Source organism: Hydra viridissima, unplaced genomic scaffold (assembly GCF_058129835.1).
Source record: "Hydra viridissima isolate aposymbiotic clone 2 unplaced genomic scaffold, HvirCarnegie_v1 scaffold_1, whole genome shotgun sequence".
Lineage (NCBI taxonomy): Eukaryota > Metazoa > Cnidaria > Hydrozoa > Anthoathecata > Hydridae > Hydra > Hydra viridissima.
The window spans coordinates 28,482,157-28,506,119 of record NW_028324300.1 but is presented as its reverse complement, the minus strand read 5'-3'; the positions used below and the strand labels follow the sequence as shown (position 1 = coordinate 28,506,119).

At 32.1% G+C, this 23,963-nt stretch overlaps 1 long non-coding RNA gene and 5 pseudogenes across 1 annotated transcript; 2 read left to right on the top strand and 4 right to left on the bottom strand.

Annotated features, from left to right (window-relative positions):
• Positions 1-905, top strand: LOC149894324 (uncharacterized). The gene is made up of 2 exons (XR_016444751.1): positions 1-592; positions 719-905. It is a non-coding gene; the product is annotated as an uncharacterized LOC149894324 (long non-coding RNA).
• Positions 906-7,390: 6,485 nt separating this feature from the next.
• On the bottom strand, positions 7,391-8,332 carry LOC149894323 (uncharacterized; annotated as a pseudogene).
• On the bottom strand, positions 8,332-9,249 carry LOC149894322 (uncharacterized; annotated as a pseudogene).
• Positions 9,250-9,422: 173 nt separating this feature from the next.
• Positions 9,423-10,639, bottom strand: LOC145202098 (zinc finger BED domain-containing protein 4-like; annotated as a pseudogene).
• Positions 10,640-10,774: 135 nt separating this feature from the next.
• On the bottom strand, positions 10,775-11,811 carry LOC145180739 (zinc finger BED domain-containing protein 4-like; annotated as a pseudogene).
• Positions 11,812-18,767: 6,956 nt separating this feature from the next.
• Positions 18,768-21,534, top strand: LOC149894321 (uncharacterized; annotated as a pseudogene).
• Positions 21,535-23,963: the final 2,429 nt, after the last annotated feature.

Sequence of the window (23,963 nt, the reverse complement as noted above, 5' to 3'; positions counted from 1 at the left end):
TTGTCACATTTACATATTTTGTGTTTGTAAATTATTTATAAAATAAATAGCTGATTATATTTAATTGATTATAAGGCTTCGATTCTTAGTTCTAATTCAACTGAGTATAATCAGCTGTTTTACAACTTGTCAGTCTTAAAATCAGTTAATACATCATACAAATAATACTACTGCTTGTAAGGCACCATATAGTTAAGGAAAAATAAAACTAATAAAGAAATTATAAAAAAATAAACTTTGTTTGTATAAACTTTTGCCTATTTAAAGGATCTTTGATTTAAAATGATGATATGAAAAAGTTTTCAAAAACCTTTCAGGAACCTATTTGATAAATGCAGTTTTAGATATTATTATACATTGTATATAAATGTATTTGTGTGATTTTTTTATTTTGTATATTAATTGTTTTATGGAGATCTTATTTGTTCTCATACAATTTTTGTTTAGTTTATTCAGGGGTACAATAAATAGAAAACAACAATGGGTTGAACAAAAGATTGAACTTCCGACTGAAAATATTTAAGAGAAAGAACTCTCTATTGAGAATTCTTTCTCATCATCTGCAGATGGAAAAAGTAAAGTAAATGAAAAGGTAACATTATGTAGTTTTTCTTTTATGAAATGAACTAAAAATGAAATGCAGTAGGAATATGTTTTAGTAATTATTATTATTATATTTTTTCAATGTTAAATTATAAAAATTTTTGCTCGTTTTTAGATAATCATTCATCAAATGTCTGGAGAGCAGATATCTATTATACCATTTTAATGCAAGTTCTGTTAGTCAGCATGACAACCGTTTAGTTGCAAAAACTGGTGAAGTCAAGTATATTTTAAAAGTTAAAAAAAACAACTTAAAAAACTTGTATTAAAATTTTATTTCAAATATATGAATTTCTTTTTTACTGATAATTTTTATTTGTTATAAAATATGCTTGCATATTTATAGTCTTAATGTGTATATAATATAAAATGATAGGTTGTTTTATAAAACATATATTATTAGCGCTCATGGAACTTTTTTTTCATAAAACTAAATTGGAAAATTTTTTGTTAAAACATGCTAATTATGAGTAAACAGAAAGGTTAAGAAGATCATGTTTACTTTTAAATAATTAAATATGTGCGTCATAAACGCGTTGTAATTGCGTGAACACCTATTAAACATGAGCACCTTTATTTGCATCGACACCTTTTAACAGCAACGCCTATTAGGTGTTAATGCAACAAGAACACCTTTTTTTACATCAACACCTTTTAACGGCAACACCTAATAGGTGTTCATATAGTATCACGCATGAACACCTTTTTTCTTTTACATGAACACCTTTTTCCGTAACAGTGTAAAAGCTACTAATACATAGTGACAACGATTGAACTTTTCCACATTTTGATTTTTGAAAAAGTTTCGAAAATCAAAATGTGGAAAAGTTCAACATGCCCATTATGCTTAAAGCCTGACGAAACGGTTGCACATATGATGTATATTTGCGAAAAAGCGCAACCTAATAATTTATTCACTCTCGATATTCTTGACCAGGTCTGTCCAGAAAACTATCCGCAGGAGAACTCTCTTAAACTTTTATTTTTCGGCTAGAGCGCGCAGGCGGGCGATAGAGAGTTCTATCTCAAAACCTCTCTTTTCGTTCAAACATTACTAAAATAATACGAAAGCAAAATTAAAAACTTACTCTACCAATAATACGAAGTAATAAAATCTCAAAACACAATTGCTAAATACAGAAAAGAGATAAGAAATATTTTTAACAAAAAAGGATGCTTAAATCTAGTTGCAAACACTCAGCACTATCTAGACTTGAATTAATGTTATTTATTTTTCCTATTAAGACGAACCTTTTGTTTTATTCTGTTTTTGACCTTTGGTCTGTTTTATTGTGTTTTTTAAACGTTTCTATATTTTGTTTACATAAATTTTTTACGAGTACTTAAGACACATTTCTGTTTTTTACTTTTTATTGTATAATCACGGGACGTCAGTAAGGCAAATAGCTGAATGACGGTAAAAAATACAATATCAGCTTTGAGAAGTTGGCCGCCAGCTCATTTGGTTTTTTGCAGTAAAGTGAGCTATACCTAAGATTTACCAGTGTGCAAACTACATCTGGCTGAACCTAATAAAAAACAGTACAGAAACTGTTAGATAGTTCAAGGAATAAAGGTAATTAGATATTGAAATATTAAATAAGTATGACAATGGTCCGTAATGCAATTGAAATTAAAGAAAGCTTTATATGGAAATAAATGATTAAAAGTTAGTGCGTGATTGATAATGAGAGTTAATATGAAAAAAACTGAAATAAACATTTATATACTGTGTTTCAATATATAAATAACTGTTGTTGCTACCTTGTCAAATAAAGACAACCTCCGCTCTGAAGATGTTACAAGCCTCCGCGCCAGTAAAATTCCAGAGCCCTTATTTGCACTATCACTTTCAATATCTTTAAGCTAACATATTGAGAAGTATCCAAGTGATTTCATTTCAGCTAGATGATATTGGGAGTTACATTAAATCTGACAAAATTATTTTAATGATTGATGCTAGATCTTAAAGTGCACTTAAAAAGATTAAAAATAAAATATCAGAGACCAAAAGATTAATGCGTGCACGTATACGGCTAACAGCAAGATTATATATATCTTTTAGAATTACTTTTAACAAACAGGCGGAGGTTAAATTAACTGATATTTTAAACAATGCAGCTGATATGCATTGTAAAGAAGTAGTCACACTAGTAGGAGAGCAATCAATTATGTATCAGAAAATCCAAATGAACATTCAAACTATTTTTCAGGCGGCACAAAAAAAGTTCACCATACTAAATTTTCTAAAATTAGAGCCAAGTTTTTAATTGGTTATTTTGATAAAAAATGAGGATTTGAGATCTCAAAGAGTGGTTGATTTTTTAAAAGTATTAAAGTTGTATGAAGATGATTTGATTAGTTATGCCTACAGGTAGAATTCCCTTAAGAGCTAAACAAATTTTCAAAATGGAGTACCTCCGTTACTGGTCAACTATTAGAACTTTTTTTTGTGCGATTTGGAAATATCTATTTTAGAGCTTTTCTTCCCTGGAAGTCGTTACTCGTTTTTTGCCATATTTAGTGAGAATCAGCAGAGTGAAATTGCTGATTTTTTCAAAGATTCCCCTCAAAAACTACAAGGAACATAATTGTATTTACAAGGATGAAAAATTTTTTTAACTTTATTCATATTCGTTGCTACCTCATGAGCTTTAGAGGCAGTTATAACACTTTTTCGATAGTGATACCAATTTTCATTTTCATTTTGACCTCGTGTTACTAACTCTATTCGTTTTATATTTTCAGCTGACATGTTTACTTTTAAACTTGTAAAAAATTCAGAACAACACGAAGAGGTAGAAATTAAACTGTCAATGCTTGGCAAATCAACTTGTGGCATATCAACGTTTGTCAAAACTTCACGAATAAAGTCTATTTTTGGCTTTGGAACAGCAGTAAACAAAATGCTTGTCGGCACAATATTCTCAAGAGCAGAAGCTACATCATTGATATTTAATAACTGCACTGTATTATTTGATAGAGGATTATATTTTTCTTTTTGTATATCTACTAACTTTCTCTTTTTTTTACCTCTTTCGCCAAAATCTTCACGACTAAAGTCAAGATCTTTGATTTTAGAAGGTGCTACTTCTTTTTGAGATGGCAGCCATTCATTTGAAGTGCTTGTACATGCAGGGTTTGTTAATCCGTTTCTTACAGCAGCTTCAACTCTATATATTGCTGAAGCAACATGATTACAAGTTTGACCCATGCCAGCCATGCATGTGCAATGACAGGCGTTTATTTTAGCACTTTTTTCTAATACTAACCACAGTTTATGATATGTATCATTAATAGATTGTGATCTTCGACATTCTGATTTAAATATACAATAATTACTTCCTGTTAAATTATGATACATAAGAGGCTGAATCCAGGAAGATTTATAGTAGCTGTATGCTTTTGAGTTTTTATAGTCACTTAAGTCTTTACTTCCTAGTTCTGATGGATTAAACATTAAATAGGTAAATATATCTGGATAAAACAACATTAGCCAGAATGCCATACCCTCTTGTTCGTCCATCCAGCCATCAAGAATTTTAAATGGATCAGGTATTTGCATATTGTCTAATTCAAGTTTCAAATTATATTCTTTTTTTAAATCTGCCTCAACTTCTACTGCTGTTTTTATTGGTAGAACATTGTTTTCTATTGCAGCAAATACACGAGCGACTAACTCTTCCTTTTTACCATTTAACTTTAATCCTCTTAACTTTAGATAGTTTTTTAACTCTTCAACTTTCATCTTTGAAATCATATTGTACTCCATGATTGATTTTATAGTAAATATTTGTTTCAGCAGTATTAGTTAGATGTTTATACTTCGTTTTCTCAAGTAAATATTGTAACGGAAGTATCTTTTTACCCCTCCTATTGGAGTTCAGACCTCTTAAAAATGACGTGTTTTAAATTCGCTCAATCGGTGTATTCTGGCAGCATATATGTCTAACTTCAGATTTACCAGCCAGAGATGTGTTTAGAGACAACATTTCCAGCCATTTATATTACTGGCTGAATAATTCAAAACCTATAAGTTGTTCCACGGAAAAGCCCGAAATGTTTATCCGAAAAAAAGTCTCACGTTTCACTAAGTTCAAAATCTATGGTACTTCCTGACAGTAAATTATTCACACTGAGCTAAAAATTATTGACGCATCCTAACAGTTAATTATTTTTGCCGTCGTGCGTTTACGCTGTGTATTTATTTGTACTAATTATCTATTTATGCTATTTATTTATTTATGCTATCATATAAAAAGTTACGAGAAAGCTACTAAGTGATACAGTACAATCTCTCTAATTCGAACTTCATGGGGAAAAATAAAAGTTCGAATTAGAGAGATTTTCGAATTATAGAAAGTTGATTTTTTTTCAAATATTCTGGTCAAACTACAAATAGAGATGAAAAAACAAACAAATAGTGATTCTTAAGCATAAATGTAATAGAGATTATGTTGTAAACTTTTTTATTTAAAAAAAAAACTCAGTAATTGTAGATCGCCTTTTTTGAATATAAGCTCATTTGTTTGAAACATTTAAGTACAGCTCAGCTGTACAACGTCAAAACACAGTATCTGTATTTTTCATAATTTAATATGAAAATGATTTTGTAAAGTACGTTGGGCCGCCAACTTAACTTCATACTTATCACTTGAATCTTCATATTATAAAGTTTCAAGTGATAAGTATGAAGTTAAGTTGGCGGCCCAACGTACTTTACAAAATCATTTTCATATCAAGTTATGAAAAATACAGATACTGTATTTTGACGTTGTACAGCTGAGCTTTGTTGACATGATAATACGTATCAACCTTCACCCATTTAGCCAAATTTCCTTGACGAAAAGCGTCTAAGAATTTATCTTTATTCTTTTTCCAGGTTAAAAGAATGTTTGGTGGAATATCAAAGATTTTCGAAACCTCTATTTATTTTTCCTTTCTCCAATTCCAGTAGAACATCGTGTTTCCGCTTTAAATTGGTTTCTTCATGCGGTCTCTTTGATGCCATGACGTTTTTTAAACAAAAGATAATAATTCACGTTAATCGTTTTTCAAAAACTCAAAACATCCGAAATTTGAAAAAAGAACTAAACGGTTAACGAGCTTTTTACACGTCAGAAAATAAAAAAAATCGATTTACAGAGAGATTCTCACTAAAGGGTCAAAAAATCCAATCGAGTTACAGAGGTTTTCGAATTATAGAGATTCGAATTATAGAAAGTTAAACAAAAGAGTTTCTTAAGCGAATGTCACGGTGACTTTACATTTAGTCGAATTACGGAGGTTTTCGAATTAAGGAGATTCGAATTAGAGAGATTGTACTGTATTATCATTGTTCGGACTGATATATTTAGTATATATACCTAAGGAAAGAAAAGATTTTTGCTTACAAGTTCTTACACTTAATATACACGTAATTTTTTCTGAATGTTACAGTGTTGTGTCGACGTTTTATTTTGAACCACAAGTAATAATATAAAAACTCGTGGATTTCTTTACTACATGGCTATCTTTTATAATGCGCCTAATAAGAAAGAACATTGTATCGATCGTGGTACTTAAGTAATATAGCATCATCGGAAAAGCGATACTCAACGAGAAGTTACTGTTAACCCGTTTCTGCACTATTTTTACCACAACATAAAAAAAATTATTTTTTGTGTAAATAATAAGCGTTTTGACAGTGCTACTTTTGTTCTACATTAAACAATTGATCATTTTCAGACTCCTCATTTTCTGTTTCTTTCTCGTAACTTATCTTAGCTACTCTTCATCAATATAAAAATGACAAAAACAAAAGACTTCTGTAAAAAAAAAAAAAAAGCGTAGCGTTTTTTATCATTATTAACTTCAACACAATAAAAGACAAAATCTCAAAATAATAAAATAAATTTTTTAAGTAAAATTATTGTGCTTATATAAAATAAAAAGCTTTCTTAATTATAGATAAACAAAAAGTCATTAAATGCTTACCGCCTTTTTTTTATTTTTCTTGACAGTTCCGGAACTTTCTTCTATCTCCTCTAATGCATTTTCTAAACTTGATGTGTCTTCTGCCATTGTGGCTTTTTGACAAGCATTGTTTAAACTGTCTAAAAATTGGTTTCAAAATAGTAACTGGTATATAAAAAAAAGGTCATATGCAAATGTAACACAAATGAAGAAAATAAACTATATGCAAAATAAATTTTCCAGCTAATCCCAGCACCCTTGCCATGTAAATTGACCAATTTATCTCTGCATCATGGCTGTTATTTTTAGCTTATGAAATTTTGTTGGGATTCTTAAATGGTGCCCAACAGCACTTAACTAATGTGTGATTTGATATAATTAACTGGACATTACAAGCATCCACTCCATCAAGCCATTTCAATGGAACATAGTCTGTCAAGCAAGTGTTTTCAAAAGCAACAATTGCAAACATATTTTAACTAAATAAAATTTTATAAGATATAACATAAGAAATGTTTTAAAAACTGTTAATTATTATAATTATGAATTTTTTATTTATTAAATAGAAATAATAGTAGTTTTTAAAATTTAGCTTTTTACTAATCAATACTTTAAGTTTTTTTAATAGTTTGAATTTTTTGTATAAAAAACACGCAGATAACTTGATAATAGAAAAAGTAAAGCACAATATTCCCAAAAAAATAAAAATAAAACATGCCATTGAAAATGTAATAATACAATACTATTATAAAACACTATTTACAAAAACTGTTTACATTAATACATCAGACATTTGTAATTTTAAACTAAGTTTTTATGGACAAAATCAGCTTTAGTTGAAGTGGATTTGAGGGATTACAACAAAACCATTTTTATGTAGCAGCAAAAAATATTTCGTTCTTAATTTTCTCAATGAATAAACTTTTACAAGGTATGAAAGTTTTTCAACATCGAAAATAGACAGTTAAGACGAGTCAAGTGGAACTGTAAAAAATGGATCCTGACAATCAAACTCTACACAAACAACAATAGCATCGGAGTCATTTGATTCATTTCCAGCAAGAATATTTTTAACTAAACAAACTTTGTTGTCTATTGCAAAGCAGTTGTGTCCATTTTCATTACAAACTATAAACTGAGATCCTAAATATTGATTAAATTGTAAGAGGTGGCGTAATGGCAATGGAACTGGACCATCAAAATGTTTTTTTTTTTTTAATTTTGAAGTGAAATCAGGATCATTTGTTTCAGAGTATTGTACGTGGCCCTCTGACAATCTACATAAAATTTGAGTAACAGGGGACTGTGGACTACGGATTAACTTCTTAAGTCTTCCTAAATAACTTTCAAAAGGAAACGAAGATACATTGTCTAGCATCATCTGGCAAGTGTATCAGTGATTGAACGTTATATACACACTGGTCATTTCCATATAACATGCAAAAATTTGACACAAAGTACTTAAACAGGTGTTCAGAATAATATACATAGATGTTACATAAGGATGGCTAATAAGTATTCTAATGGCTACTGATAGACACAGAAAATCAATATACAACTCTTTCGGCAAAATGCCTTTCAAAACAACAGCACCAGAATATAATAGAATTTCCCTAAGTTCTGTAGCCTTCCAATGTTTACATTCAGAGAGTTATCTAGGCTTTCGTGCAAACTCTCGAGAAGTTTAATATTTAATTGCAACAAGTTTATCACATATCTAATCTATTGCGGCCCTTGATAATCTATGAACAGACAAGCTGTGCATCCATTGATTTATAATTCATTACAAAAATATACGGCAATCGGAAATGGACACCATCCAGTATTTTTAACCAAGCAAAGTATAGGCCACAAACTTTTTGTTGAGCTTTTGAAAATTGGCACACCATCTATATTAATATGCAAATCTTATTGATTGATATCATTATTAAGAGGATACCTTTCGGTAAAAATACATAGTCAATACTGTAGACTAAAATAAAAATATTCCCCACCATTAACATTTCGAATGTTTACACTTCCTCGAGTACAAAGCAAAGATCTTGCATCTCTTTGCAAACCAGGATGAAGCTTGTTTGAAAACCCAAGCAAATTGCTACATGCTGTCTGGGAAATGTTAAATTTTACTGCCCAAGAAACTAACTTATCTTTTAAAGTCTCACTTACATTGAGTTCTTCAATGAAGTCAATATTCTCCTCATCACTGTCATCATAAATTAATTTGAGTTGCCCACACTGGAAAGTTATTATATTCTTCAGTGTTATATAAATCATCAAGCTGACTATTGAATCATAAGAACTTATCACATCAATTGTGGGCAAATTGATTGGATCTTTTGAACTTGACATTTTTACCATATTTATTCGCAAATTATCATTATTTGCTTGAGAAACATGTGAGGTTGATATTTAGGTATATTCACACATGCACTACCCAGTATTTCTGAAACCGCAACAGCTATCTTGCGGTTTTTTGTACGTTTTGAATAAAAATAACTGATTCCAAATAAATAAGCTAAAAAAATATACTTTGAATTTAGATTTCTAAATGATAAAAGTTATAGTCAATTACACAGTAGGGTAAATCAAACTTTCAAAATTTTTGATTTTTTTTATTGTAGCACTATATGTGAATGATAAGTTTTTAAGTTATAGGAAATCACTTAAAGACAAGTCCCATGCGGTACCCATATGTTTTGGTTGGCTGGGTAGGGTCAATACTATCAAAGAATTCACAAAAATGTAAATATATGTAAAAATAGATATCATTTTAAATTGAACAGAAAATTTTGTATTTGTGTTAAATTTTGTTAAAAAAGATCAATTAGTTGAACTGCGAAGTCTTTTATTCACTTAATAATAAGTTATTTAATGAAAGTAGGCATATTAAAGTTTAAAAATGCAATCTGTTCTCCATGCTCTGGTAATAGTCGGTTTCTTTTTGCTTCAAATGTTTCCAGTTGTGCTAAATAAGCGTTCACTTTTTACGGATGAAGGAGGCGCGCACAAAACTTTCTTTAAAATCCTTGACAAATCCAACATGTAAGTATCTTTATCAGAGCAAGTGTTACGGTATGCACCCCAACACTTATAAGGGCATTCATTCATTGGCAGTGTTGGAAGGCTAAAGTAGAAGTTGACTTCATCGTTGCTGATGCATAAAATATAAGTGATAATGTTAGGTTTATATTTTAAAAGTATTAATCTTTAAACAACTAAACAAATTAAAAGAAGACTCTTATCCGTCTTTTGAACTGTAAAGATTAAAGAACGGAGATAAAAAAAAAAATTGTTTATTGATAAATTATAAATAATTTTGGGTATAGGCAATCAAAAATGTTTCATAAAATTAAAAAAAGTAACTTGTTTCATAAAATTAAAAAATGTTTCATAAAATTAAAAAAAGTAACTTTCCCTGTACGTCAGAACTTTCTGAATTTTGTAGGGCATTTGCACAGAGTTGGTGGAAAAAGCTATATATGTCCATGCTCATTAGTTGTTTTTTTTTTAATGGAGAACCATGGTCATCCAAATCTTAGTCGGACTCATGAAGTTTAGATTCTGAAAATGAATTTAATGATCCTTCTAAGTCTGATCCACTACCTCTTGCCACACTGAAGTCAATTTCTTTTACTTGTTTTAAATGAGACTCAGAGCAAAATTGGTAGAACTCTAGATAGAGTATTTCTTTAAACCCATTATGATTCGTTTCTTCAACAAACTTTAACTTGAAACGAGGATCAAGCATCATTGCAACTTTTAAATCAACATTATCCTTGTATTTTTGAAAACGAGAGTTAAAATCTTTCTTAAGTTCATAAACAACAGTTTTGATTTCAGTTGCCGTGTCACAAGCATAGTCAAGGAACTTTTCCATTGCATAGATAAATTGTATAATCTCTGATGTACATGCAGTTTCTTTACTCATTTCTTTTGTAGTACTTTCGAAGTGTTTTAATATGCATACAAGCATTTCAGCAAGTTGCCATTGATTATCCGTAGGATTCTTTGCATTTTTTTGAGTTCTGGTAATGAAATACAATGCAGTAGCTTTTTTCTGCTCAATGAACCTCTTAAGCATATAGTATGTTGAATTTCATCTTGTGGAAACATCTTGAAATATTTTGTGCTCTGGCAATATAATTGACTTGGAATTTTCTTTTGTTTAGTCACAGCACTGGATGAGTGGTGGAAATGTCCTGCTAATGCAAGCGCTTCATTTATGAATTTGCTTATATTGTGCCATTAGTGCGACTCAGGGAAGTGTGTAACTTGTAAGATGACATGGTTAACTATAAATTCGTGGGTCACAAATCTAGCAATTAAGCTGTAATACGATTGAATTGTGTGCTGACAGGTCCAACCATCACTAGTTAAACTTTAAAAATCTGCTTGATCCAGCTCATGTTTTACTCTGGCTTTTATGGTTATACATCAGTGGAATGACTTTCATACATCAGTGGAATGACTTTCGTGGAGAAATGCTTTCGACTAGGTATTGTATATTTTGGAGCTAAATTCTTTAAAAGTCTGGTAAAACCTTTATCTTCAACAATGCAGTATGGCTGCAGTCTAAACATATCATTTCTCCAATAAGCTTGGTATTAACTTGAGCCTTGGGATTGTCAAGTTGCCACAATTCTTTTCTTTGCAAAATCTCCCGCAGAGAGACCTGAAACAAATTCAACGAATAAAAAATATTATTTAATAACTAACAATGACCAGTGGCGGATCTCAGTGATAGAAGTATGTATCATTCCCCCCTCATTTTGACAAGACTTGCCCCCATCCCGTCACAACATCTTGAATTCTGAATAGTAAATGAATTTAGTTACAGTTATCTAAGTTACCTGTTTCGATGCTCTTTGAAAAGAAGGTATTGAGTTATTAGAAACATGTGAGTATCCCTGCGTTTCATCTGTGGCTGTGCTGGTAATTATTTGCACTGATTCAACAGAACATGTTTTATATTGTTTGAGTAGTGCAAAATTGTTTTACAGACTTTTGATTTGGATCTGGTGAAGACTCGTGGTTAACAGTCTTCGTCTGAGAAAGCATCATGCTATGTATATTGTAATGCATTTTTTCAGATGGTTTTGTAAATTTGTTGTTGACATGTTTGTTGTTGTGTGCGTCTTTACTTCCTCTAGACAAAATCTTCTTGCAAAGTATGCAAATTGCTTTGCCAACACCCTCATCACTCACTTTGAAATAATTCCTTAAGGGGTTTTTGCGTCGCGATGAGCTAGCCATAATGCGCTGATGGATAAGTAAAAGTTATAATAGCAATTCAGGAAATTGAAATATGATGTTTAATTAGTTTCTTACCTTTAATAATATTGGGTTGAGGAATAATTCATGAGCGTTTTTTTCAAATTTATTTTAAACAAAAAAACTACAACGATTTAATCAATAATATACTCTCCGTTGTTGTTTACGACTTCCTCCCATCGTTCAATAAGTTTTTCGATGCCTCGGCGATAGAAATCTCCCGGTCTTGACTCAAAGAATTCGTCCAACCAAGCCCTCAATTCCACGTCATTATTGAACGATACACGGCGCCAAGCGTTCGAAAGCGATCGAAACAGATGAAAATCTGACGGCGCCAAGTCTGGAGAGTATGAAGGATGAGGCAGCACTTCCCATTCCAGTTCTTGAATCGCGGCTTTGGTCATATTGGCGATGTGAGGACGGGCGTTGTCGTGTTGCATAAGAACGCCATTTCGCCTATTTGGTCTTTTTTGCTGAATTGCTTCGTTGAGTCGGTGCAGTTGTTGAACGTAGAGCTCCGCATTGACTGTTTGGTTGCGCTCAAGCAGTTCGTAATGAATTATGCCTTCCCAATCCCACCATACACACAACATGATCTTTCGAGGATGAAGGTCTTTTTTTGCTCGCGGAGTCGCTTGTTTTTTGGGGCTGAGCCATTCTTTTCGCTGCTTCATATTGACGTAAAGGCACCATTTTTCATCGCCAGTGACAATGCGGTAAAGAAAACGCTGTTTGTGACCATGTGTTGAGCGATGACGAGCGAGCAAACCGGCGGCGATTGTGGAACGTTGATTTTTGTTGTTTTCGCTCAAAGTGTGTGGCACCCAAGCGCCGAGTTTCTGAACCTTGCCCATTGAGTGAAGGTGGTTCACCACAGTTTTTTGATCACAATCCATCTGCTCCGCCAATTCTCTGGTCGTTTGACGTGGATTTTCGCGAAGAAGTTGATTCAATCGCTCTTCGTCGAACTCAATTGGTCGACCGGTGTGTGAGCCGTCCTTGAGGTCAAAATTCCCATTTTTTAAGCGCGAAAACCAACGGCGGGCGGTACTTTCAGACATTGCTCCTTCTCCATACACAGCACAAATCTCACGAGCAGCTTCGGCGGCCTTAACACCTCGATTAAATGCAAAAAGCAAATGGTGTCGAAAATGCTTAGTTTTGTCCACTTGACATTCCATTTTAATGATCTGAAAATACACAAAAATAAAAAAAACTAACAAATCAAAACACACTATCTTGTAGAGCAAAACATTCTCTTTCAAACAACATAAAACATTTTGCCAATGCATTTTATTTCTGCGTGCATTTTTAAATTTGAAAAAAACGCTCATGAATTATTCCTCAACCCAATAAATAGACTTTAGATTAATTACCAACTGACTTACCTTTTTTTGTCAAATTTGTCTAAAGGCACCCACAACTGCCTACAAATACAATGTAAAGAAATAACTTTTTCCTTGCAAAACTTTACTGATTTTGTAGTCTAAGGAAAATCACATAAATGATTTTCTGTAATGTTTTGAAGTGCTTTCTCATCATATATGAATCAAATGCAACAAAAGAAGGATTTGAGCTAGTGCAAGCAATGTACTGTGCAAAAGCTAATGCAAATAAACCACAATCGATACCATTTATTTGCTGCTGCACTGGCAAAACACGTACCGTTTAAATATCTTTGGAACAGTTCACAATTGAACAAATTTGTCTGATAACATGCTTTTTTATGTTTCCATGAAACATACTATCTAAAACACATACCTCATCTTTAGCACATTTAAAAGTGCTGATTGTCAGCCAGTGTAAAGCACCGTCATGCAAAACTTGTATAAATGATTCATTAACAACTTTAAATGAGTAATTTTGTCCTAGAATCGGATCTTGTAACCCACAAACATTTTTCATCATTTTTTGAACTGTGTGAATCACGTTGTCTGATAACATCTTTTTGGCTGAAATATCTTGCAAATCAGCTGCAGAATGTTTAGATGTTAACAAGATGTCACAATTTTATGTAAAAAATTGATCCTCATTACTAAATGAAAGTTCAGTTGGATAGATAGTGCTAGATAAAAGATAAAACTTAAAAAACTTTGAGAATACAAAAATGCAACATCAAATTATAGATGTAACACTTGCAAGTAAACATTTAATTTCAAAATAGGAAACTTGTTGAAAAAGAAATATCTAACTGCACAATATTGAACAGTTTTATTTACATAAAACTTGATAACCTTTGATTGGATATTAAATTCATAGACTTCTTATTTAAACAGCTTTTGCAAAACCAAGCTTTGCTCTTTGAAGCAGCTTTTAAGTGAAGTAAATTGGTCACCCACATGAAATTATGATGCCATCTTGAGAGTTACTAAGGCGACGTATAGAAAATACACTTTTTACGGCGAAGTTACACGACGTACAGAAATTACACTTTTTACGGCGATCAGATGGTACAATCGCCGGACAAAAAGTGCTAAAGATATAATAAGATTTAAATTAGCAACAAATTTTAGCTGAAGAAAATATTAGGGTTATTAAATTTAATGAAATAAAGTTTACTATAGCGTAACAGTTTAAATCAGTTTTTGTTTAGTGAATATAAAATTCAAAATAAAAGATCAATGTGTTTCAACTAAAGTAACTTTTTTTTCTTACTGTTCTCGTTCCATTTTTTGCCACCCTAAACAACTTATCATCCTTGTGTTGCGCACAACCTTGCCACAACCCAAGACCCGAAGATGGTTTCATTTATATCATATTTGGTTTGTCACAGTATACTGTGACATACCAAAAAAATTTTTTACATAATTAAAGATTCCAGGCTATAGCTTAGAAACCTAAAAAAATTTCGCCGAAGCCAATGATTTGACAAAAAAAACCCTGGCTTCGACCGAAGACTATGCTTCGGTCCATCCCTACTTTTTATAGATTTCTTTGGTCTTTTGATTGATCTGACTGTTAAAAGGACTATTTTGTACTTCAAAAAATACTTCCTTTGGTATAACATCTGCGTCTTTAATCAAAACAGTATATTCTCTATCCTTTTTCAGACTTGAGATAACTCCGCCACTGAAGCACTCTTTTTAGCAGAAAGAAATTAGTTGAGCTGAAATGCGTTCATCAATAGGTAAAATATTTGCTACCATAGGTGTTAATTTAGATCTCAAAATAAAATCCATAAAGTGGCCCAAAGAAAATAAATAAAATTGCTTTGTTCCAGACTCAAATCCTTTTTTTCTTTCACCATTTAAGCCAAACTTCTTGAAAGTTTTTTAAATCAAAAAGCATATTGTATGAAGCTTGAAGATGACTAGAATATAAAAACTCCCTTATCCTTCTAACCTAATTCATCTCATTTATTGCTGCTTTCCCGTCTTTCAAACCACCAGATGGACATTTTAAATATAAACAAAGCATTTTTCACAAAAGGTTTTTTAATTTTTAGTAGATCATTGTACTTTTTCGGAATATTTTTTAGTTGATGTGGTGTTTTATATAAATGAACATGAGTTCATTAAGTTACAAATTACATAAAGGGCAGATATCCTTAATGTTTATTCATGATCTTTCTTTCCTTAAATCAAAAAACCCGCCTTTTCTTCTTTGAATCTTCTTTTGTCCACTTATGCTTATTAGAACGTAAATGCTTTGGTAAATTTATTATTACATCATTACAGCCTGGAATAGGGCAAGTAACTTGTTGTCTGCAACTAATACTAGATTGGCTAAGTTCTTTTTTCTTTTTTGTTTCTTTTCATTGAGAAAATAGCTATGAAAAGATTTACAAATATATTTTGAAATAAAACAATTGCAGGAAAAACACAAACACATATAATACATTTTCTTCTGAAGACACCTTTTCTATTCTTATATATCCAGTCGACATACTTCCTAATCTTGTTTTTTCATTTTTTGCTATTCTCTCTCGACTTACAATTATTTTTTAATTATAAAATCACTATTATCTTGTTTGGCAGTTTTACACTAACTCATTAAAATAAAAAGAATGGTTCAGTTAAATATTATACTGTCAAAATTCACTAAGTCATTTACCTGCATTTACCTGTTTAAGATATCATTTTTCTCTTTCTGATTATAAAAAAATTAGCACCGGTGAGAAAAACCAATTCAATTCAAATCAAATCAAGCCAGCTGTTATTAAGTTTTTTATAAATTCCTTTAAAATAACTCAGTTTTGTATGTTTGTATGGTTAACACTTATACCATCGAATTCTCATCTGTTTAAAACAATTGCTTAAAATTTTTGGCTACTTATCATAAAATTTCACTTACAAAACCTTTTCTAAACTTTTTGTTAACATTTAACATATCACTCATGTACCTCTATGTAAACAATTTATTAAAGTTAATGTAAAATTTTGTTTTTAAAATAAAAATCACAAAGCTTAAATAAAATTCATGTTTAAATGAAGTTAAGGGTGATATTTTAAGAGGTATAGGATTTGATTTTCAAAAAAAAAAAACTCTAAAAGTTTGAAATAATAGATTAAGTCTTTACTTGAATCGAAAGAACGGTCGAAATAATTTTGTGTTTAAAGATTATTTCATGAAAATGTTGGCCGCGGCTCCGCTTTAGATGGCCCATGCGTAAGGTCCAATTTTGGCGCACCCTCTCCAACATATCGGCCGGTATCTCACGAATAAATGGTTTAATATTGGCTTCCAATGCGTCAATCGTTACTGGTTTATCCCTATAGACATTAGCCTCAACATGGCCCCACAAAAAAATAGTCAAAAGGCGTTAAATTGCACAATCTGGGCGGCCAATTGATGGGCCCCAAATGTGAGATTAGCTATTCACCAAACTCACCTCTTAATTGGGCCATTCTTTCGTGTGCTATGTGGCTTGTGGCACCGTCTCGTTGAAACCACATGTCAACCAAGTTCAGCTCTTCAATTTTGGGCAAAAAAAGTTTCTAATCATCGCACGGTAGCGCTCGCCATTCACAGTAGCGTTCCGGCCATTGTCGTCTTTAAAGAAGTACGGCCCGATAATGCCACCGGCCCATAATCCACATCAAACTGTAACTTTTTTGGGATGCATTGGTAGCTCTTGCAATGCTTCTGGCTGGTCTTCACTCCAGATGCGGTAATTTTGCTTGTTAACGTATCCATTCAACCAGAAATGAGCTTCGTCGCTGAACACAATTTTTCGATAAAAATGTGGATCTTCCTCCAACTTTGTCAGCGCCCATTCACGAAATGTTAAACATTGTGGGAGGTCGTGTGGCTTCAATTCTTCACCAGTTGTATCTTATTAGGTTTTACACTCAAATCCTTTCGCAAAATTTTTCACGTAGTGGAGTAACAGGCCTAATTGCTGCGAACGGCGGCGAATCGGCATTTCGCGGTCAAATTTAGATGCTCTCAACATTCATTTTTACTTTTATTTTGCATGTCGGATGTAGCTCTTACCCTTATTTCAAATGGTGGATTAAATTTATAAACAAAAAAAGCGGCTTCACTTTTCGTGCAATAAAATCCCGCAAGTTAGACATTTAGTATATATCTATTGTTTGTTTGTTCTTTGTATTTCTTAAAGCTTGTAAAAACCAGGTATATATTTTTAGCGGTTTGAATTAATGGTTTAAAAACTATCATTAAAAAGTTTCAAAATGGAGTTACAAGGAGCGTCGTTTTTAACGGAAAAATGGAATATTCAAATGTGAATTACAGCACTTTTTCTTTGTCAAATATAAAAATGAATTCCATTTTTTTCCATTTCAGACAAAGATCTTCCAGAATCTGCCAAAAAAATAGGGGGGGGGGGGGGTGCGAAACCAGACAAGCGACAAGCATTCTGTAACAAGATTATACCCAGCCATCATTGACAGACAGATACCGTACGGGGCCCATACTGGTCCGTAACTGAGTCCCGTATGGGAAGACCAACGGTATCCTGGGTACGGGTATGCCCGCTGGGTATCCCGTATGGGTCCCACAAAGTTTGCCAATTGCAAATTTTGCAATACTACGTTCATAATTTACAAAATAAAACTGTACATGATTTGACTGTTTGTTTCAAACAAAATGATAATTAAAATTACAATGTCAAAATTGAGAGAATTTTTAACCATTCTTTAATCGTGTATCATCTGATTTCAGATGATACGCGATTAAAGATTCTCCTTGGTTATTTAGCGAATTGAAAGCTTTTCCATCGCTTTATTCTCGTTTCGAAGCTTTTTATTGTTTCAATATAAGCTGTAAAAAATAAAATTTAACTGTTAGTCTGAAATTTTATAGGTAACACACCTGGTTTTATTCATTAAATATATATTGTAAAACTCTCTACTCAACACTCTTCAGATAAAAAATGTTGTGATAGTAAATGTATAACATTCCTTTAGTTATTAATAAATAAATTATAATTTTATATTGATATTGATATTGTGTATATTTTAATATAAATTAATAGGCATATATATATATATATATATATATATATATATATATATATATATATATATATATATATATATATATATATATATATATATATATATTAGGGTGGGTCAATTTTTTTTTTTTTTATGAAACATGGAAATAAAGTTGCATTTCGTTGTCTCTATTAATGATATGTAAAAGAAATGTAATAAAAATTTTATTTCGTTTTGCCAACTTTAACTTGAATTTTACTATATAAGGTCAAAATGATGCTATTTTACAACAGTCGTATAATTGCAGGATAAAAGCATTAAGATTTAGATTTTTTGATGATTCATGTTAATAATATTATATTAATAGTATACAGAACTTTGCAAAAGTTTAGAGCACCCTACGAAATATAAAGCAAAAAGCTGTTAGTGTTGTTTGTTGACTTCCGATTAACATGATCCTTCACTTCGTTATAAGATATATACTTACGCTGTTTGTTTTTTTTGTTTTAGTTTAATTAGTTAAAATCGAAAATAAAAATGGCTACTGTTAAAACACGAAGTGAAACTGAACATGGTATACTTGGACAACCAAGACCATTTCAAACAAATCAACTGCCAACTTCTGCTGATGTTTTTAAAGCATATGACTATTTACTAAAAAATAACAATTGCACAAGTGTTACTGAAAGAGCAACAGTCATAGCTAATGAAATTAAAGCACTGTACAACAAAGCAAGTATTCCTACCATTGCAGTCAGCAGCTTAGTTATTCGCATAAAGAGACTAATCAACAAAGTACATGAGCTTGGTAAATACTCTGATCGCAAGAAGTCCTCTGCAACATTTAAATCAAGTTTGCAGATGTTAGACCAACTATTCGATATTTGTCTGTGTAAGTGTTTTGATAATGGTGTTCGAGAAAGGTCAGCTTGTTTATGTCCACTGCCAAAAAAAATTCCAACACTTGAATGGGAGTTCTGGATAGATCAAAAAACGGTACGGAAGATGGTAATAGGAAAAGTAGACAAAGAAGAAACAATTAAGCTGCAGAAGAGAGAAAAAAGAGGAAGTAAAACATGCAATTTACCAATTACAGATAAGAAAATGAAATTTGATAAAGAAATTGATCCAAATGAAACATATTATAGTGATAATGAACAGTCAAAGTCAGATGAAGAATTTTTGCCAATTGAGATGTCAGATGATAAAGTCATGTCAAGTTATGAAGTGATATCAAGTGATAATAAGATGTCAAGTGATGAAGAGATCAAAGTTTACAACACTAAACAATATCCTGAGTTGTGTAAGGCCATGGATAGGTGTAAAATCAGTAAGAGAGATGCTTGCTTAATAGCAAATGCAGTACTAAAAGATTTAGATCTTATAACACCAGTAACTTTTTATTAACAATGTACAACTTCAAATTATTATTAAAGTTTAAATGTATTTTTTCTGATTTTAAAAAACAATTATTTTTAAAAACAACAGTTTTAATGCTAATAGAGAACAACACCTTTAATTGAGAAATGTAACTGCAATTAATTTGAGTCGGGTTATTTTTTTACGTTCTTCGCTTTAACGACACTGAATCTTATGATGAAATCGTTTATTTCCAAAAATAAACAAAAACTTTTATCTTTCTAATCGAATAATTGAAAACGTTGCAACAAAAAAAAAACTGCTTACTCCCAAGACGTCGAACGAATTTGTTGGGAACGAGAAAAAGTATCTTCAACTCCTTGAGTTATATAAGAAAGCATATTCAACACTTGAAAAACAAAAGCAGTATCAGCACGCACAGGAGTTGTGGAAAATAGTAAAATATGATCATTCTTTGTATGAAAAAAAAAAGTAAACGAATTAAAAGTGAAAGCAAAAAAGTCTAAAGGATCAATCATGTCATTCTGAGGAAATGCTTTATCACCGCCTAGCAAAAAGAAAAAAGATATCCATCCAGTGCCGTCTTCGTCAAATAAAATACAAAGTAATCCGAACGCAACTACGACAGAACCTGAAAGGATTGAACTTAGTGAGCCATTTTTTGTAATAATTTACAAAATTTTTCTCTCGTGATTTTCTATATATTGAATTCAACCGAATTGGTAATTAAACTACATTGTAAGACTATATTGCAATTGCATAGTTTTATTCATCATAATTGGACAACTTGACCATTTTCTCTACATCCAATCTCTATAACTGTCAAGAATTTATAATAGTTTATTTTTGGGTATTTCCTAATTTAGATTTAACATCAAACGAGAAGGAAAGAGCAAATCCGGCGCAAGTTAAAAGTCGGAAGAAAATCTCAGATCTTGAATCACAGCTTTCATCCTTGATAATCTTACGCGATTCTGGTTTGTCTACTGTAACGAGGAAACAATTAGACAATGTGAAAGAAAGCATAAGAAGAGAAAAAACAAACTTGGACAGGTAAATGTTAAGAGATATATCGAATAGAGCTAAGAAGTATAGACAGACGTCTTGGCCATAAAAACCAAACTTTTAAGCAGGCAGTAACTTTCAAAATTTTGTTTTTCAAATTGTCAATAAGAACTTCTAATTGAGGATTTACAAAGATCGCAGAATCCAGGAAACCTTAAGTATAGAAGGTTTTATAACGGAATCAAAGATTTGTGTAATATTTTATTTTCAGATTGATTCGTGAATCGGCACGACAAAGAAAACGGAGGCAAAAACTTAAAGAGGGCATCGAAACAGTTTGTCAAAACAACCCTAAAGTATCAAGTGCTTTGAAACAGTTTATGCGAAACCATCCTGGACGACCACGGCTCGAAATTGATCAACCAGAACTTTTATCAACAATCATAAAAATTGTGCAAAATTCATCAGCAGCAGATGAGCGTTAAAGAACAGAATGTTTTCGCAGTGTCTCCACTTTGATCTTCAGAAATGATCTTCAATGATCTTCAGAAAGAGCTGACGAAATTAGGCTTCAACTTGAGTAGAAGTAGTTTGTACCTTCGTCTTTTACCACGACGTGAAAACACTCATGAAGGAAAAAAGCATGTAAAAACAGTTCCTGTGAAGCTTCTACGTCCAGAAAACTCACTGCGAAAAAGAAATGATGATAGAATGTTTGCCAAATCTTTTATTGATGACATGTTTGAAGTTTGCAATTTGTTTGGACCAAAAGCTGTGCTTTTCATGTCCAATGATGATAAAGCCAGGGTACCGTTGGGTCTTACTGCTGCAAGCCTTCAAGCGCCGTTGCTGATGCATATGGAATACAAGGTCAAACTTATGGATCATTACTTTGTCGTTGGCCCACAGCACAAGTTAATCCTATCGGTGTATGGCATATGCGAAGTTAACAATAATGGAAATGTATCCTACAGTGGAGACACTTTCATACGCATAAGAAGTGGGAAACACGATACATCGAATGCTTTTACACATGCTTTTGATGTTAGAGAGCTTTTTGAAACCAAGATGGTTAGACGTAAACCAATTATGTTAATGGAGACTGATGGAGCTCAAGATGAGGCACCACGCTTCCCTAAAACGTTAGCAACTACTGTTAGGCTCTTCCGCTTGCTGGATTTAGATGTCTTGTTTCACGGTGTGAATGCAGCTGGGCTTTCAGCCTTCAACCCAATTGAAAGAAAAATGGCATCTCTTTCTCGTGATTTGGCTGGAATAGTTCTTCCCCATGATTATTTTGGCGATCACCTTGATTCTTCTGGAAAGACAATCAACCAAGAACTGGAGGTAGAAAGTTTCCAAAAAGCGGCTGACGTTTTACCAAAAGTTTGGGAGAAAACCGTCATCGACGGTTACCTTGTTAATTGCTGGGCAGTACCAGTTGGAAAAGCATATAAACCGCCGAATCCTGATCCTGTTTGGGCAGAGAAACACTGCCAGCAATCGCGATACTGTCTACAAACTGTGAAATGCCAGGACAAATTATGTTGTTCATCGTTTGAAACAAATTGACTGAATACCATCCCCCAACGTTTCATTCCATTTCCGGCCATCTACGAGTACTGCGAGAATGGTTACAAAGCGATGGAACCGTCTCGATATTTTGAAAACATATCAAACTATTCAAACTTTGCACCTCTGACGCATAGGCTTTTGCTACAAGATATACCTACAGAAGGCTTAAAGTACAAAATTATACCATTTGATCTGTATTGTCCTTCATTGGAAAAAAAGCTTTTAAACGGAATTTGCGACAAATGCAATAAATACTGGCCGAGCGAGGCAGTAATGAAACGGCACAAGAAAGCACATAAAAAACAAAAAATAAAGATTGATATAAAGAGTGACTTAAGTGAAAGTGAAGAAGTCAGTGAGGAAATTACTAATGAAAGATTAGAAGCAGAGTTCATGCCTGTTTTCCATAACATTTTCAATTTATTTAATTCACCATTTGTGGAAATATAAATAGCTAAATTGATCTTTTTTGTATTTAATGATTTGAAAACTTTTTTTTTTTTGGGTGGGGGGGGAGGTCATACTTTTTTAATAAATAACGCGTACGTACGCAGAGGGGGAAAAAAAGCGTACAAGTGCGTACAAAGGGGGAGGGGGGTCCAAAAGCATTGGTTTTACTGCGTACGTACTTTATGGACGTCGTTAGTATATTCATCATTAAAATCTGGGTTATTCTGTAAATTTTGTGTACTTTTCCTTGTTAACAATACTGGAGGATTAAGAAATACTGAACTTTTAAAAAAATTAGTCACTGCACCATTAAATACATTTGCTAAACTATTAGGAAAAGATGGCGATCTAGAATCCCACCAAAATAATTTATATCACAAAAATGCAATTTTACAAGCTAATGAGTTTTTAATCCGTTATGAGCAGCCAGAAAGAGAAGTTCTTAACTTGATTGACAGTGAAAGAAACAGGCAAATAGTTGAAAATAGAGAAAGAATTACTCCTATTATTGAGTCAATAATTTTTTTAGCTAGACAAAGTATTTCTTTTAGAGGGCATAGGGATGATGGAGAATTATTAATTAATTCTAGTTCAAAAACATCCGTTATCAATGAAGGGAACTTTAGAGAACTTTTAAGATTCCGAATAAATTCTGGTGATAAGATATTAGAAAATCATCTTAACACACCTCATGCTAAAGCTTCATATATAAGTAATACTATTCAAGTTATTACTTATGTTTCTTTTTTAAAGATGGTTTCCGGTAAAAATTGACATCAATTAAACTTTTGTTGGTAACAAATAAGAAATTAATAAACAAGCGGTTTTAAAAAGGTTCGCGTGGGTAAGAAAAGTTATTAAGCACGCATTAGGTTCTCCCCTATATTAAGCACGCGAGAGAATGAGTAGAATCATTAAGAGTAGTCCATAATTTACGTCAACCAACTTTGACCAATTTTACCCCCATCGTAATGCTTTTGTAACAAGATCCGTAGTTTAAAGACGACCCTTTATGTGAATTAAAATGTTAGAGACAAATACGACTAAATAGACGTAAAATACGACTAGGTAAACTTTTAAACTTTAGCCCCCCTCCTTGGTAAGTGACCAAACCCGCCCCTGAACCAGATTATATGTTTTTCATTGTTTACAATATGAAAATTTAAGGTTACTGCTGCTGTTAAAATACCAAAAACTTTTAATGCTTTCATATGCTGCTTTTTATAAAGCAAAAATTTAAAAATGAATTTTCTTCCCCGGACGGTGATGGGTTATTTCATTTTTTATAGTTTTGAGATCAAAAAAGTGTCAAAATTGCTCCCA